Below are 14,163 nucleotides of genomic sequence, written 5' to 3'. Positions count from 1 at the left end.
GAGGAGCTAGACTGGCTTGCAAAGATCTATTCTTAGGCTCTCTGGCTTCCTGTAGTATTCCTACGCCATCAGTGTTTGCCCACTTTTCAAGTGAGCACTGTGCAATCCAGAGAAGCGGGTGTTCATTCGTGTGTGTGTGTGTGTGTCTGTGTGTGTGTGTGTGTGTGTGTGTGTGTGTGTGTGTGTGTGAATGATCCTTGAGCTGGCATATTATCAAAGTTCTAGAAGAGAGAACTTGGGCTGTGATGCCATACTGCATGGGGTAAATGTCTACCACTTATTAACTCTGGAGGTGTGGCAAGCTTTTTAACCTCTCCTTTGCTCAGTTTTCTCGCCTGTGAAATGGAGGCAGTAGGTATAATTGTGTCATATTAAATGACGTTATTCACAGTGGGTGCTCAGAGCTGAACCTGCCAAGTGTTAGGGTCTCAGTGCTAGCAAGGAAGAAGCCAGAAAGACCTTAGGTGCTTCCCTGCTTAGACACCTCCAGGTACACAGTCAAATTCCTACTCTTGCTCTCTCCTCTCCCTCCCTCCCCTGTAGCTCTCCAAATTACTAATTGGTTTCTTTCTCTTTCTCTGTTTCTTCTACAGTGTGGTATAAGTCCATAAGATTCCCACATACATAACCACTTTGAATCACTAATGAATGAGCGAGTATACCCATTTACAGATGGTCAAGTTTTCTGGGTTAGCTTTAGGTGCTAAAATGGAAGCAATCAATTTCAGCCAACTGGAAATATCCAAATCCTTAATAAGCACGTGTCTTAATTTTGAAGACTCATCTAGCACAATGAATAAGAATAAGAACTATGTATTCACAAGTGCTTAGTCATCTCTCTAGCCCCCTATATTCTTGGATAGTCTCTAAATTACTATGTAGCCCAGGTTGGCCTCCAACTTGCAGTAATCCTTCAGTTTTGTCCTCCCCAAGTGCTCAGACCACAAACCTGCACAACCATATCTGGCTTTAGTTAAATGTTTACTATTTTTTTTTAATCCTACTCTTTTCTGAGTGTGTGTATTCACATCAGTGAGGTAAGAAAAGTTTATTTACTGGCTAAACAGATTTGAGAACCTACTTTGTATGGAGTGGATTTTTCCCCTGTTTCTCTTTCTTTTCATTCTTTTCATTTCATTCTTTCTCATTCTTTCATTTTTCTTCTATATTAGGCATCAAACCCAGGGCGTTTCACAAACTATGCATTTATTCTACCACCAAGTTATAATAATTCCAGCCCAGAATATTGTCTTACTGCTCTAAGAAAGAATCCAAGATCATAGAATTTCCTGTTGGCGGAGCCACTCATGCTTTTGCTGCTATTAGTGAATTCCTTTCTCCTCCTCCTCCTTTAAATTTTCTGAGACAGGGTTCTCTGTGTATAGCCCTAGCTGTCCTGGAACTCTCCTTGTAGACCATACTGGCCTGGAACTTACAGAGGTCCACTTGCCTCTGCCTCCTGAGTACTGGGATTAAAGGTGTGTGCCACCGCTGTCCAACCCTGTCTCTTCCTGAGAACAATTCTCATCTTAAGAGTATACCGAGCACTTTTGATGAACCTTCAAATACAATATGTTATTTAATATTTAAAATATCGTATAAATTAGGTAACTATTTCCACTTCAAATGAGAAATGGGAAAAAAAAAACTTTTCCAGGCTTAAGACAAAACAAAAAACTACACAGACTAAAAAAAACAAACATATTGAGAAAGTCCAGGCAGAATCTGAGCCCGAGCCTCACTCTTGCCACTACATTGTTTTGTGTTTCCAGACAGAAAAGTGCCAAGATGTAAATGATGAGCCTAGAATGCAAATCATGATTCATTTCTGTTGATGTGATAAAAAAAATTTAGGGGGCGGGGGACAACTTAGGCAAGAAAGGATTTTGTTTTAGTTTGTACTTCCAGGTTACAGTCTACAGCTGGTTACAGCATACCTACAGTTGAGAGCAGACAGGAATAAATGCTTGTGTGTTTGTTTATGCAGCTGCATGTGTTCAGCTTGATTCCCCCACTCTTATACAATCAGAACTCCTTGTCTAGGGAATGGTGCTACCCACAGTGGGCCAAGTCTTTCCACATTAATTAATGAAACAAAAGCAATTTTCTACACACATGCTCAAAGGCCAATCCAACGTAGATAACGTCTTTCATCCCAGGTGACTCTAGGCAATGCACATCTGCCCTGAAGAATGCATGGATGGGCCCTTATGCCACCATTGTGAACAGTCTTCTATGTAGCAGGATATTTCCCCCACTACATTTTACAATAAATCTCAGTAATTTGGGAGGAGCTAATGTGAGAGGAGCGAGGAGAGGAAGAGGAGGATCGAGGAGACAAAGAAGGAAGAAGAGAGACGTAGCAGCCATGGAGAACCATGCATGGGTCCAGAACAATCCTGGGTAATGATTTATACCTTAAGGTTAGATATTGGGAAACAACTCTAATTGTGTGGGCAAGTTGTTAATTGAACATTTCCAAATGTATAAAGCCTTTGGATAATAACTAAGCTTTAGAGTCTCATTTCTACCAAGTACCTCATGGATAGCAAGAATTGTCTGGGGTTCAGCCAAGCTTTGTGGAAACATCATGGTGGATTGGCTGATCTAGCCACCATGATGGCGTCTTGTGGGTGCCAGAGCCAGTACTGAGCCAAGGTCAAAGCCCAGCAGCTGCGAGAGTACACTACCTCTCTTGGCCTCAGGCCTTGTCTAGTCGAGAACATGACGGCTCCATAATAAGAACAAGCCAGATTGAGTGCTGCCATTTTAAATATTATCATCAACATTCTAAACCAAGGTTGTGGGGTATTTTTTAGAAAATCGTTCTTATACATGAAGAAGTATTCAACCAACTCTGAGGTCCAAGAAAATGCTGCTTGGAAAATGGTGACTCTCTTACCCTGACTCCTACCCTCTATCATTCAGGGTCTGATTTCAAAGGCACAGGGAACCTGGGAACCTGCATTTTTTCATCACTCCACCCACATCTTATCATACCTGTATTCACCATGCTTGGCATTTCTGGTCCTTTGTCTTTACAGTTCTCTTGCATTGCTATATTGCAAAAATGGAGTCTATGGGCTGGGGAGATGGTATGGTTGGTTGATATGGATGGTATGGCAGTTTGTATGGTATAGTAATATATATATATATATATATATATATATATATATATATATATATGTGTGTGTGTGTGTGTGTGTGTGTGTGTGTGTGTGTGTGTGTGTGTGTATACATATATACACATATATATTATTACTGCACAAATATAAGAGTCAAGTTCAGATCCCTAAAGACTATGTAAGAATCTATGTTGCAGTGCACACCTAAAAACCCAGTGCTGGGACACAGACACAGGGTAATCCATAGATCTGGCTGATCTGGCTGGTTAAATGGTGTGGCTAAATAGCAGTGAGCTCCAGGTTCACTGGCATATATATATATATATATATATATATATATATATATATAATCTCTGAAGAAAGGTGGAGAAAGATGGAGGAAGAAACTCAATATCAAGCTCTAGTCTCCACATGCATTCACACTTGTGCACCCACACACATGTACCTACACACACATGTACCTACACACACATGCACCTGCACACACATACACACACATACACTATATGTATGCACCTACACAAATGCATGCACACATGTGCATCTACACATATGTGTACCTACACACTCATACACCTATACACACATGCACCTACACACTCATACACCTATACACACATGCACCTACACACTCATACACCTATACACACATGCACCTACACACTCATACACCTATACACACATGCACCTACACACTCATACACCTATACACACATGTACCTACACACTCATACACCTATACACACATGCACCTACACACTCATACACCTATACACACATGCACCTACACACTCATACACCTATACACACATGCACCTACACACTCATACACCTACACATGCATGCACCTACACATGCATGCACCTATACACACATGCACCTACACACTCATACACCTATACACACATGCACCTACACATGCATGCACCTACACATGCATGCACCTACACACACATGCACCTACACACACATGTACCTACATGCACATATACCTACACACACATGCACCTACACATGTGTGCATACACACACATGAACACACACAAATAAATACTGTAAAGAGATTAGGTTTATTAAAAGAAACAGCAATGCACATCCTCTCTGCTGACAGCCCAACAGAGGCTGTGGGATCCCATCCACCACCCAAACTCAGGGAAGCCTGTGTCCATTCTTCCTCTTCATAGGAAAAGGAAGGTTGGACAGCTGCTCCATTGACACAGGGTTCACACGCTTTCTCCACAATCATCATGGTTCTCCGTGAGACGATGCAGCAAACCGCTCTCAAGGGCTTTGAACAGAGAATAAACAAGTGGCAGGGTGCGTGCTTCAGATGCTCCCTGAGTGAAAATTAAAACATAGCGGACAGCCACAGAGTTTGGTCACGTCTACTTTATAAACAAGGCAGAAACTCAGAGAAGAATTGTGACTGTGATGAGAGCTGGGGACCAGGGAGATGTTTCAAACCTTCCTCTGGAGGGAAAAGTGTGCTTGCACACATGACTGCAAATGAGGGGAGGGGCATGTGGTTTGCTCACTTGTCCTGATACTTAGAGAAATTCCAATCAGTGTTTCTGGAGAGCACAGAAGAGTCTCAATGAAGATGAGGACTCACAACCTTCTTCTTATCCTTCCTTTCCTTAGTTCAGACAACTGTTTGATTTCTTTGCACCCTCGTCATGCATGAAAGGGTATGCCTGCCCATATGCATATAATATGCTCTAGAACTTTCTAGAACTTCTGCGTCTTCTTTGTGCTTAGAGGTGTTGCAGAAGTATGTTTAGTAAATCATTCTTGTCCAATTAAAAGATCTTCCAATTTTCCATGCCTCTGCTTTAGTCAACAAGCACACTCTAAGTGCGGGGAGGTGAGATTCAACGATCATTTGAGAAGAAACTGAAATTGGATTAAGAGTTTTCATAGACACGCATATTAGGATAAAGAGAGTAGTAATCTTATCAGGTCTAACAACGATATGGTGAGTGGATATAACTGTGAATGAACATTTGTTTTCTGCAATGTATTATTATGTATCACTTCTTCTCCACTGACCCATGTGCGTGCACACACAATCATATGTGTGTGCACACACAAGCACATGGGCATGCATGCATAGGTACTGGCATGTTGCAGGTGTTCACATAGAGCTGAAATGCATAAAATGTTTTGCTTCCCAGTGTAGGGCCTTTTGGTGTTGTTTTGTTTTGTTTTTTGCATCTAGAAAGAACCACCACGGGGCACCAGCAGGAGAGGGTTAAGTAGGAATCTCTAGTAATGCCTCCACTTGTTCTTTGAGGAACAACAAAGAGAGGAAACAAAGCCTCTATGGAAGGAAATTCCCAGGCCACACATAAGCATTTGCAACCTGCCCTGTGAACCCCTGAGGGGTGTCTGATAATAAACACTCGGCCAACAAAACAACCCAGAAAGGCATTTTTACAAGCATTCACCACGGGGCTAGAAAACATTTGTCTGCATCTTGGAGACCTGGAAGGGCCTGAACAGACACCTGCTGACAAGGCCCAGATATCCTAGCCCTGCACAAAACTGGTGTTTCTACATACAAGTCCCTTCTGCTCCCCGAGTCTTTGATTGTGCTGGGGCTGAGGCTGGGCCTTGAGCCACTAAAATTAAGATCACAGATGGAGACAGGGCAGGGCAGGCATGGAATGCTTCATGTGGACCTGAGACCCACCTTTTCCTCTCCCAGGAGACTCACACACAAGCCAGGGCACTGAACCTTAAAACAATGCACAGACCTTCCTCAGGAGTGTGGAGGGAGAGATTAAAATATAAGGCACAATGAAGTGAAACCAGGTTTTTGGTTTTTTTGGGTTTTTTTGAGTTTGAACATGTGGGTGCATGGATGTGTGCATGTGTATGCATGAACATGCGTGTGGTGGCAAGTTTGCCTGTGATTCCTCAGAGGCTATCCATCTTGTTCTTTGAGTCTTTCATTTCTCTGGAGTCTACCAAGTAGGCTAGGCAGGCTGGTCAGTAGAGCCTCAAAGAGGGGCTTGTCTTTGCTCTCCCAGCCCTTGGACCATAAAGATTCCACCACACCCATTTTTTATAAGGGTCCCAGGGACTGAACCGTTATTCTCATGCTTGCAAAGCAAGCATGCCACTTCCTGAAGTATCAGTACAGCCCCGGTTTCAGGAAGTTCTGAGAGATTTCACAATGTGTTTTGGGGTAGCCTGGAACTCTATCTGTAGCCCAGGCTAACTTTGAACTTGGAGAAACACTTTTGCCTTGGCCTCTCTGGTGCTAAGATTAAAAGCATGGTGCAGTGTACTTTTAATCCCAGTACTAGGGAGCCAGAGGCAGGTGAATCTCTGAGTTAAAGGCCAGCCTGGTCTATAGATCAAGTTTCAGGAGAGCCAAAGCTACATAGAGAAGCCCTATCTGGGGTGAGGGCTAGGGGATTAGAAGCATCACACCCAGGCAGATGGCATTCTGGAACTCTCTGTCTACAGTAGTTAAAAAAAAAGTATTGGAAGCTGGATATCAAATACTTTCATTGAAATTACTTATAAGGAACGTTTAGCAAAGTGGAATCAAACTGTAAAACCTTAAACAAAAGTCTAGTAAAGGTTGGATAATTTATAATATACTAGCTTATTCATCTCCAAACTGATAAGACAGGAGATCTAGCTTGACGATGACTAAGTGAAAGCCTACAATAATAACAAATGGTTCACTAGCAGGTGTTTGCAACGGGAAAGAACCATGCATGCATGTTGGGGTGGTTTGTGGGCTCTTATGGTTTTCATTTTCCTGTAATGTGCTTCAAAGCCCCTTTGTTATATAAGGCAACCTGTATCTTCAAATGCCATTCCTGTCTCAAAACTCCATCAGAATCCAGCACCCAGCACTGGTGAGGGGTATAGCCTTGGCAGAGAATAGAAAGCAGATCTCTTATTTTTGAATTGCCATCACCGGTGTCTGAGATATTTTTAGATGAAAAAAAAAAAAATCAGACCTGTCTTCTCATTGCATTGGCCCGGAGCGGAGGACAATCTCCATTTTGACCCCTGCACTCAGGATCACATTGAGTTGACTGAGGAGGAGCGACAGCTCCCATGTTTCCCTCTAGATGGGGTTAACAAGAGTCTCTGCTCAAGCCTCCTTCTGCCCTTTGTACTTCAACAATGGACGGAAACACAGCCTTGTTAGAGGAAATTCCCAGGGCCGTGCTTCGGACATTAGACAGTTACTTTGCTATGCCGTGCAGCCAAAGTTCGTCTAAAAATAAACACACACAGGTCTTCGAAGGTTCTATAACTTGGACCTGCACCGTTGATCGTATTTCAAAGGGATTTTAAAGGACAGTTGTTTTTAAGAAAGCAAACCTAGGTAAACCTGCAGAATCAACTGTATTGTGCCTCTGTTTCTGCCTGAGTAGCTCCAGCATTGCTGGTGCTCTTCCGGAGAAAGGACGATTGCCGTTCTTTTTCCATCTCCTGGGATCCCAACGTGAGGATGGAGGAAGCAAAGGTGTGCTTCCATGCAGCTCAGCATCTTTAGAAGGATGTGAGAGGTCCTAAACAGACTTCGAGAACAGTCGAGGCTTGTGAAGAATCCAGTATTAGCCTAGAATTTTCTAAATAGCCTGAGCCCACTTAAGCTGATCCTTATGTCTCCAGGGATTTCCAAGTTGTCGGCTGGCAGAGGCTGTGACCAATGTGGTCCTTTGTGCAAGAAGAAAAAACAGATGGAAGGCTGGAGAACTCGACATTGGAGCCGGCAGCCAGCTCCAGCCAGTTCTCTTCTCCCCTTAGAGGTCAGATACCCGACTCACAGCATCAGAGGAACATGGGGCTGTGGAGCTTCGGCTTGTCTCAGTTAGATTTCTGAGTGCTAAGAACACACATCCCAGCAGGAATCCTTCGGTTTCGGAGCTCGTGATATTTGCCTGATTTTGTGTTGACTGAAAATGTCTCCAAACATGGCAGTTTCCCATCAAATAAGAATGTGTCTGTAACCCAAGGACCAAGCCACTTGAAGAGTGACCCAAGAGCGGTTTAGGGTGAATTTCTCCCCTCTTCTTTGTTCTCTTTTCGTTTTTTGCACTTTTTCCTGGCAGTCCAACTTAATCTATTGTTTCACCAATCCTATTTTTAAATTATGGCAGCCAAAAACTAAGGTTAGAGAGTGAAAAGTCAGCTACGTCATTCCAGGCTAGTAATTTTTTTTTTTTCAGTTCTTTATCTGGTGGCTTGGATCAGGGCACTGACATCATGAGACTCTCGAGAGTAGGAAGTGACCTTGGAAGTCATGGCTCAGACCCCACCCATTCAGTCATCCCTTTGGGAACACCCTGACCGATGGTCTCCTAGGGTGCTGGAACGATGCCAAGGACAGGGTGTTCCCCCACCACCACCCCCGCAAGACAACTCACCCATTTTTAGACAGCTCTGATGGTGGGTAAATCCTTCCACACATTGATTGCAATCTTTTACCCTGTAACTTCTATTCTATGATCTGGTGGCCTTCTCATTTCCACATTGGTGACATTTTGAGAAACTGGAGGCAACTTTTGCATACTACAACATGTGGCTTTTCCTTCAGATACCTGAGTGTCCTTCTGATGTTCTGTGGGTGAGCCTTTTCTCAGTTTCGTCATTTTAGTCTCTTTTAAGATCTGGGATAGTGCTTTTCCTTGGTGTGACTGGGTGTGTGAGCATGCTCACACACCCGGAAGCCGGCATCAGGGTGCCTTCTCCATTGCTCTCTGCCTTACTTTTTGACACAAGGTCTCTTCACTGAATCTGGAGCTCACTGGTTAGGTTAGATTACGAGGATAGGAAGCTCTGGACATCCACTTATCTCTGTGGTGCAACCACCACCCTCCTGCCTCCGCCAGGACCAAGACTATAAATGTGCACTGCCATACCTTCCTTTTAGTAGGGGATAGAAATGCAAACTCAGTCTCTCAAGTCTGAGTGACAACCATTTTACCCACTGTGCCATCTCCCCAGTTCTGCCGGTGTAGGTCAGTCAAGCAACTTGTTACATGTGTTAGCCAATTAATCTTTTCGCCTTGTGTGTTAGAACATATTTTCAGAAACAAAATCAAGATTTAGCAAGGTACAATAATTTCCTATTGAGGGATGTAACAAACAAGAAACTTAAAACTGCCTCTGCCTCTTTCTACCCCGACAGCAGGCTCTGATTAAAAAGGAAGTGTTGAGGTAGGTGAAGTGCTGCTCCCCTGGAATCCCAGCACTTAGAGAGGGGCAGAAGGACCAAGAATTCGAGGTCATCCCATCCTCATCTAAAGAGTAAGATGGGCAGCATGCATCCCTGATTCTAAAAAGGGTGGTAGAAGAAGATGAGAAGAAAGAGGGAAAGAAAGGAAGAAGAAGGGAAGGATGAGGGGATACTGTATTATATAAACCGAGGTTTCAGCCGTAATCTAAGTATGGCCATCCACCAGAACCCTTCATGCAGGTTAAAATCCTTTTGGTGGCTGCCACTGTTGCTTATTACTGATAGACCTGAGTGGAAATTTGAGTAGTGAGAGGACCTGAAGGAATGTTGTGCAAAGGGACAGTAAGTGAGAGGTTAAAAAGCATGACCAACAGGAAGGAAGAAAAAACTCTGGATGTCCAAGAGGTATTTTTTTTAGAAACTTCATGTGGTAGAGGAACAAGAAAAAGAGGGTGAAAAGACAAGGGATAAAGTCACTTGAGAAGGCCTGAGCAGCTTTGTGTCAGCCTAAGCCTAGTGGTTGGGTCTCAGCACACATAGAAGGTATTGTTTTCCTTTCAGCTTCATTGGAGATGTTGCTATGTGGTGTCCTAGGTAAGGTAAAAAGGACAATATGAAAGTCTATGGTGGAATTAAAGGCAGATTCCCTTTGGATCTTTTGGTGACTTCGCCTCAGAAAACTGCCCTTCAAATTATCAAGAGAGGTCGGGGACACAGCTCAGTTGGTAGTGGGTTTGCCTGCTTAGCATGCGTGAATCCTGGGTTCCATCTCTGGTACAGCATAAACTGAGTATGATAAGGGTGGGCGTGTAAGCCCAAGGTGTGGAGGTGAAAGTAGAGGAACCAGAAGTTCAAGGTCATAGTTCTTGGGCCCATAGTTCAAGGCTAGCCCAGGATACATTAGACCCTCTCTCCAAACAATCATAAGCCATTGTGAGAACAGAAGCTCCCAGACCTCTGTTCACTGAGTGAAGCTAAGGCTTCCCTGTTTACCCACTGCATGAAATCAAGGCTTAGCAAAAAGGTTAAAGACCCAAAGTTCCCTGCCAGACAGCCACAGGTGTAGGTGTTATAGCCAGAGACCTCAGAACATGGTACAAGTTTTTCTGCACGACCACACTGTATCAAAGCTCCCAATGCCCTCATTTGTATGTGTTAATATTTGTTAGCCATCAGATCTCCATGTCCCCCTCCTCCCCTTTTAGGCCAGTGTAGGAGAGAGGATGATGAAAGGTCTTCTTCTCAGGCTCCAAATGTTACATTTGTCATCGTGTTCCTAGCACACAGCCAGCTGCCCGAAAGGGGGAAGGTGTTCAGTACATACTGCTGAGAAAGCAAGTCTCCGACCTAGTGTGGTAAAGAATAGAGAGCAGGGATTAGGAAGTACCTGATGAGAGAGGCTAGCTATCCAGAGAGATGTGAAGACTTTTTTAAAAATTGCACAGTGCACAGTGAAGTATCCTCAAAACACTTGGTAAATAGCTGAATCTATAAAGACTCAGATCAAAAGAGTAGGGGAAAAAAATCTTCCTGGAAAATTTAAACTATGCATCTCATTCTAGTCACTAATTCAAATTATTTGGCTGGACACACATTCATTTGTTCCTTCCTTCCTTCTTTCCTTTCTTCCTTCCTTCAATTAGATAATACTGATTGAATACAAGCAATATGCCAGACATGCCAAATGCTGTGGATTTAGAAATAAACACCAACATCTAGTCACAGATGAGAAAACCGATAGCAACTAGCACTTTGTATTCCATAAAATCGTAGACGCCGGGTGCTCGGTAAGGGGTAGAGTGAATGTGGGGGTGTAAAAGTAAAACTAAGGCTGTAATGGGTAACTGAAGAGAAGCTGAATGAATGGGAATGTCCAGGCAGGGAGAGCAGCACGCCCAGACATAGGTGGGCAGCAAAGTAATCACGTGGCACTAAGTACAGTTGGAAAGTCAGGTTGTGAGAGGTGAGGCTGGCAGGATATTATGAAGCAGAACTGGAGTCACCTACCCTCCTCAAGGCACAACCTAGCAAGCCCTTATCACAACCTGGATGATATACAGATTCAGTAAGTTTGGCAAAGAAATTGGGGGTGAAGGGAGTTGCATTTCTAAGGATCCCTTAAATGATGCCTGATACAAATGGTCCCTGGTGTCCCTGAAGTAGCAGCAATACAAGCAGCAGGGTGTCTGTATTTGACATAGTTCAGGAAAAGAAGTACAAAATCAATCAATAGCAGTTGCCTTATCCCAGGAACTCTGTAGGAGGATACAGGGAATGAATAGAGAAAGACGATACCAAAGCTAAGTTCACAAAGACTAATCAATCAATAAGAGAAGCTAGCGAAAGAGTTCAGTAAGTTGGCTGGTAGTCTTTGAAATCAGTGTAAATACTCCTCAGAGAAAGGCTGATTATAAGGGCAACACAAAAGAGTAAAGCTTAACCACACCCCAACCAATTCAGAGCTTTGTGAACTGAATCTGCCTCGACTTTCTGTGAGTCTCAGCTGTATCATCTTGAATCCCGCTAATATCCAGCAAAAGCATCCAGGTAAAGGAGCCTTGTCATTCCTGCAAAGGATCTCCATACTAAGTGGGAAAATATGTATTTCAGAAAATTTCAGAAAGAGCAAGAAAGTTCTGGAAAACAACACAGATGTCCACCAGATCCCTGAACAACATGTCTGTTTTTGAGCTTGGTTTTCATATCTAATGGACAGGTATATAAACAAGAAATGCCCGTATTGCTGCTAGCATATTCTCTATCCACCTTGTTATATTTCTAACTCAAAATCTCAAAAGTGAATGAGAACAATCATGGTAGAGGTTTGCACCATAGCGAAAAGGCGAGTCAGCTCACAAATATTTCCCCCTTCACCACACAGAAGCCAAAACAGAGAACCTCTAATGAGATGTTCCTCCAAAGGAAACAAGAATCAGACTTTGTGTTTCATGCACTATGCTGGCCCCTATTCTCCAGCCAAAGGCAAACAAACTCAAAGCAATCAGCAATGCCCTCTGCCTGCCAGTATTTGCCCACGCAATCTTGTAAACCAGCCGATCTCCACAAGGCACAGAAGTTGAGTAGAGGCAGCCGCAGGGAAGAGCTGCACAGACAGATATCCATCCCTCTGCTTTAGCGGAGTTTGGGGTCACATCCAAGGAGACAAAAGACCCTAAGAGCACCTACCTTTCTCTTCAGTAGTGGGTAGCCTCCTGAGATTTACTTCTGTGTGGAGGATCTCCCCGCAGACCTCCGAAGTGAGGTGAAACTCAAGGGTGTCCCATTCATTCAGACAACCCAAGGAGGGTAGAGTTTCAGTATATCAGACTTTAGATACTCCCAGGCTAACACCGGCCTCCAGACCTCGGGGCAGAGGTGAATTGTGGGCTGTTCCTCAGTGCAGGAAGAAACTGGGAGGCACCCTGTGGCTGGAGGTGGAGGCGGAGGCTGGGGAAGGGAAGTAATCTGGGGACTGTAATAAATGAGAAATCCTCTCCACATGATTTCCTGTATTTGGTGCCTCTTGCCTCTCACGGGCTCCCTAGAGGGAATCAGAAATTTAAACTTGTCCTTTGGTCACTGAGAGAGGAGAGAATAAATATGTTAAGAACCATGAAAATAAGGAGAAGCAGGCAACAGGAGGGGAGCTCACGGGCCACTACCTTTATCTTTAACCAGGTACTCTCTTTCTGAAATTTCCTCAAGTGTTTAACTCTGCAAAAGTCAAGGGTGCCTTCGTCCTCTTTCCCTTAGCTTCTGGCCCTGGCCCAGACATCATGCAGCAGGGCAGCTAGTGAGAAACAGGTCAGAACAGGCTCAGGAAGAGCATTTCCCTACCCGCAGGAGAGACCCAAACGGCTCTGGTTTTGGAAAGGCTTGTGATATTCATAATTAATCATGGAAAAAAAAAACCTTCCACTATTTATTAATCTATTTATTAAGCGATTTTGTTCCAGGGCTTGAAGAACTATTCATGATCTATGATCCTATTCATGATCTATGATCCATAAATTGCTGTAAGCAGGATCCTCTACATTAGTGGTTCTCAACCTGGGTTGTGACTCCTTTGAGTATATATATCTGTGTGTGTGTATATATATATATATCTGTGTGTGTATATATATCTATCTATCTGTGTGTGTATATATATCTGTGTGTGTATATATATATATCCTGTGTATTAGATTTTTATACTGCAATTCATAACAGTAGCAAAATTATAGTTAAGAAGTAGCAATGAAAATATTATGGTTATAAAGTTTATTAAAAAAAATAAATTTTATGGATGGGGGTCACCACAACATGAAAGTCATAGCATTAGAAAGGTTGAGAACCATTGCTCTATATAAAGTGTAAAGCTCATTGTAAACTGAAAAAGAAAGACACTCATTCAAAAGTATAAAAAATTCAAGATGACTACCATTGAGCACTCAGCCAAGAACAGAGAGGGCGGCCCTCTAAAACCCAGTATAATTACAAAGAAATCCATCAGGCTGGTCCCAGTTACAGAAAGATGGTGGGAATTCTAAGTGAGTTGACTTCAACAGACATCACGAGGCTTAGAATACCCTATTTTGCTCTGTGGTGTGACGTGTATTAGAAGCTGGTACATGGACAGAAATGCTAAACTGTGAGTGTGAAGAGATACAGACGACAGAGCATCAGTTAAAACCACACTAGTCGACTCCTTGCTAGTGTCTTGGCTTCCTCTGCCCTGTCTCCTCCCGGCTACCAGGAAAATCATCCTCCGTGTTGTTAGGCAAATAATTCATTTAATTAATACCTTTGCCTTATTTTAGATATGTGTGTATGAGGCTAGACATGGCT

At 43.3% G+C, this 14,163-nt stretch overlaps 1 protein-coding gene across 1 annotated transcript in view; it reads right to left on the bottom strand.

Moving 5' to 3' along the window:
* Nucleotides 1–12,733, bottom strand: part of Adgrf5 (adhesion G protein-coupled receptor F5) — a 91,210-nt gene extending 78,477 nt beyond the window's left edge. The window contains exon 1 of the mRNA XM_034521781.2: nt 12,523–12,733. The gene's annotated coding sequence lies outside the window, so the exon portion shown is untranslated. The remainder of the gene's footprint in view (nt 1–12,522) is intronic.
* Nucleotides 12,734–14,163: the final 1,430 nt, after the last annotated feature.

This window comes from Arvicanthis niloticus, chromosome 17 (assembly GCF_011762505.2).
Source record: "Arvicanthis niloticus isolate mArvNil1 chromosome 17, mArvNil1.pat.X, whole genome shotgun sequence".
Classification (NCBI taxonomy): domain Eukaryota; kingdom Metazoa; phylum Chordata; class Mammalia; order Rodentia; family Muridae; genus Arvicanthis; species Arvicanthis niloticus.
Note: the sequence above shows the minus strand (reverse complement) of the source record. Positions and strands in the feature narration are given on the sequence as shown.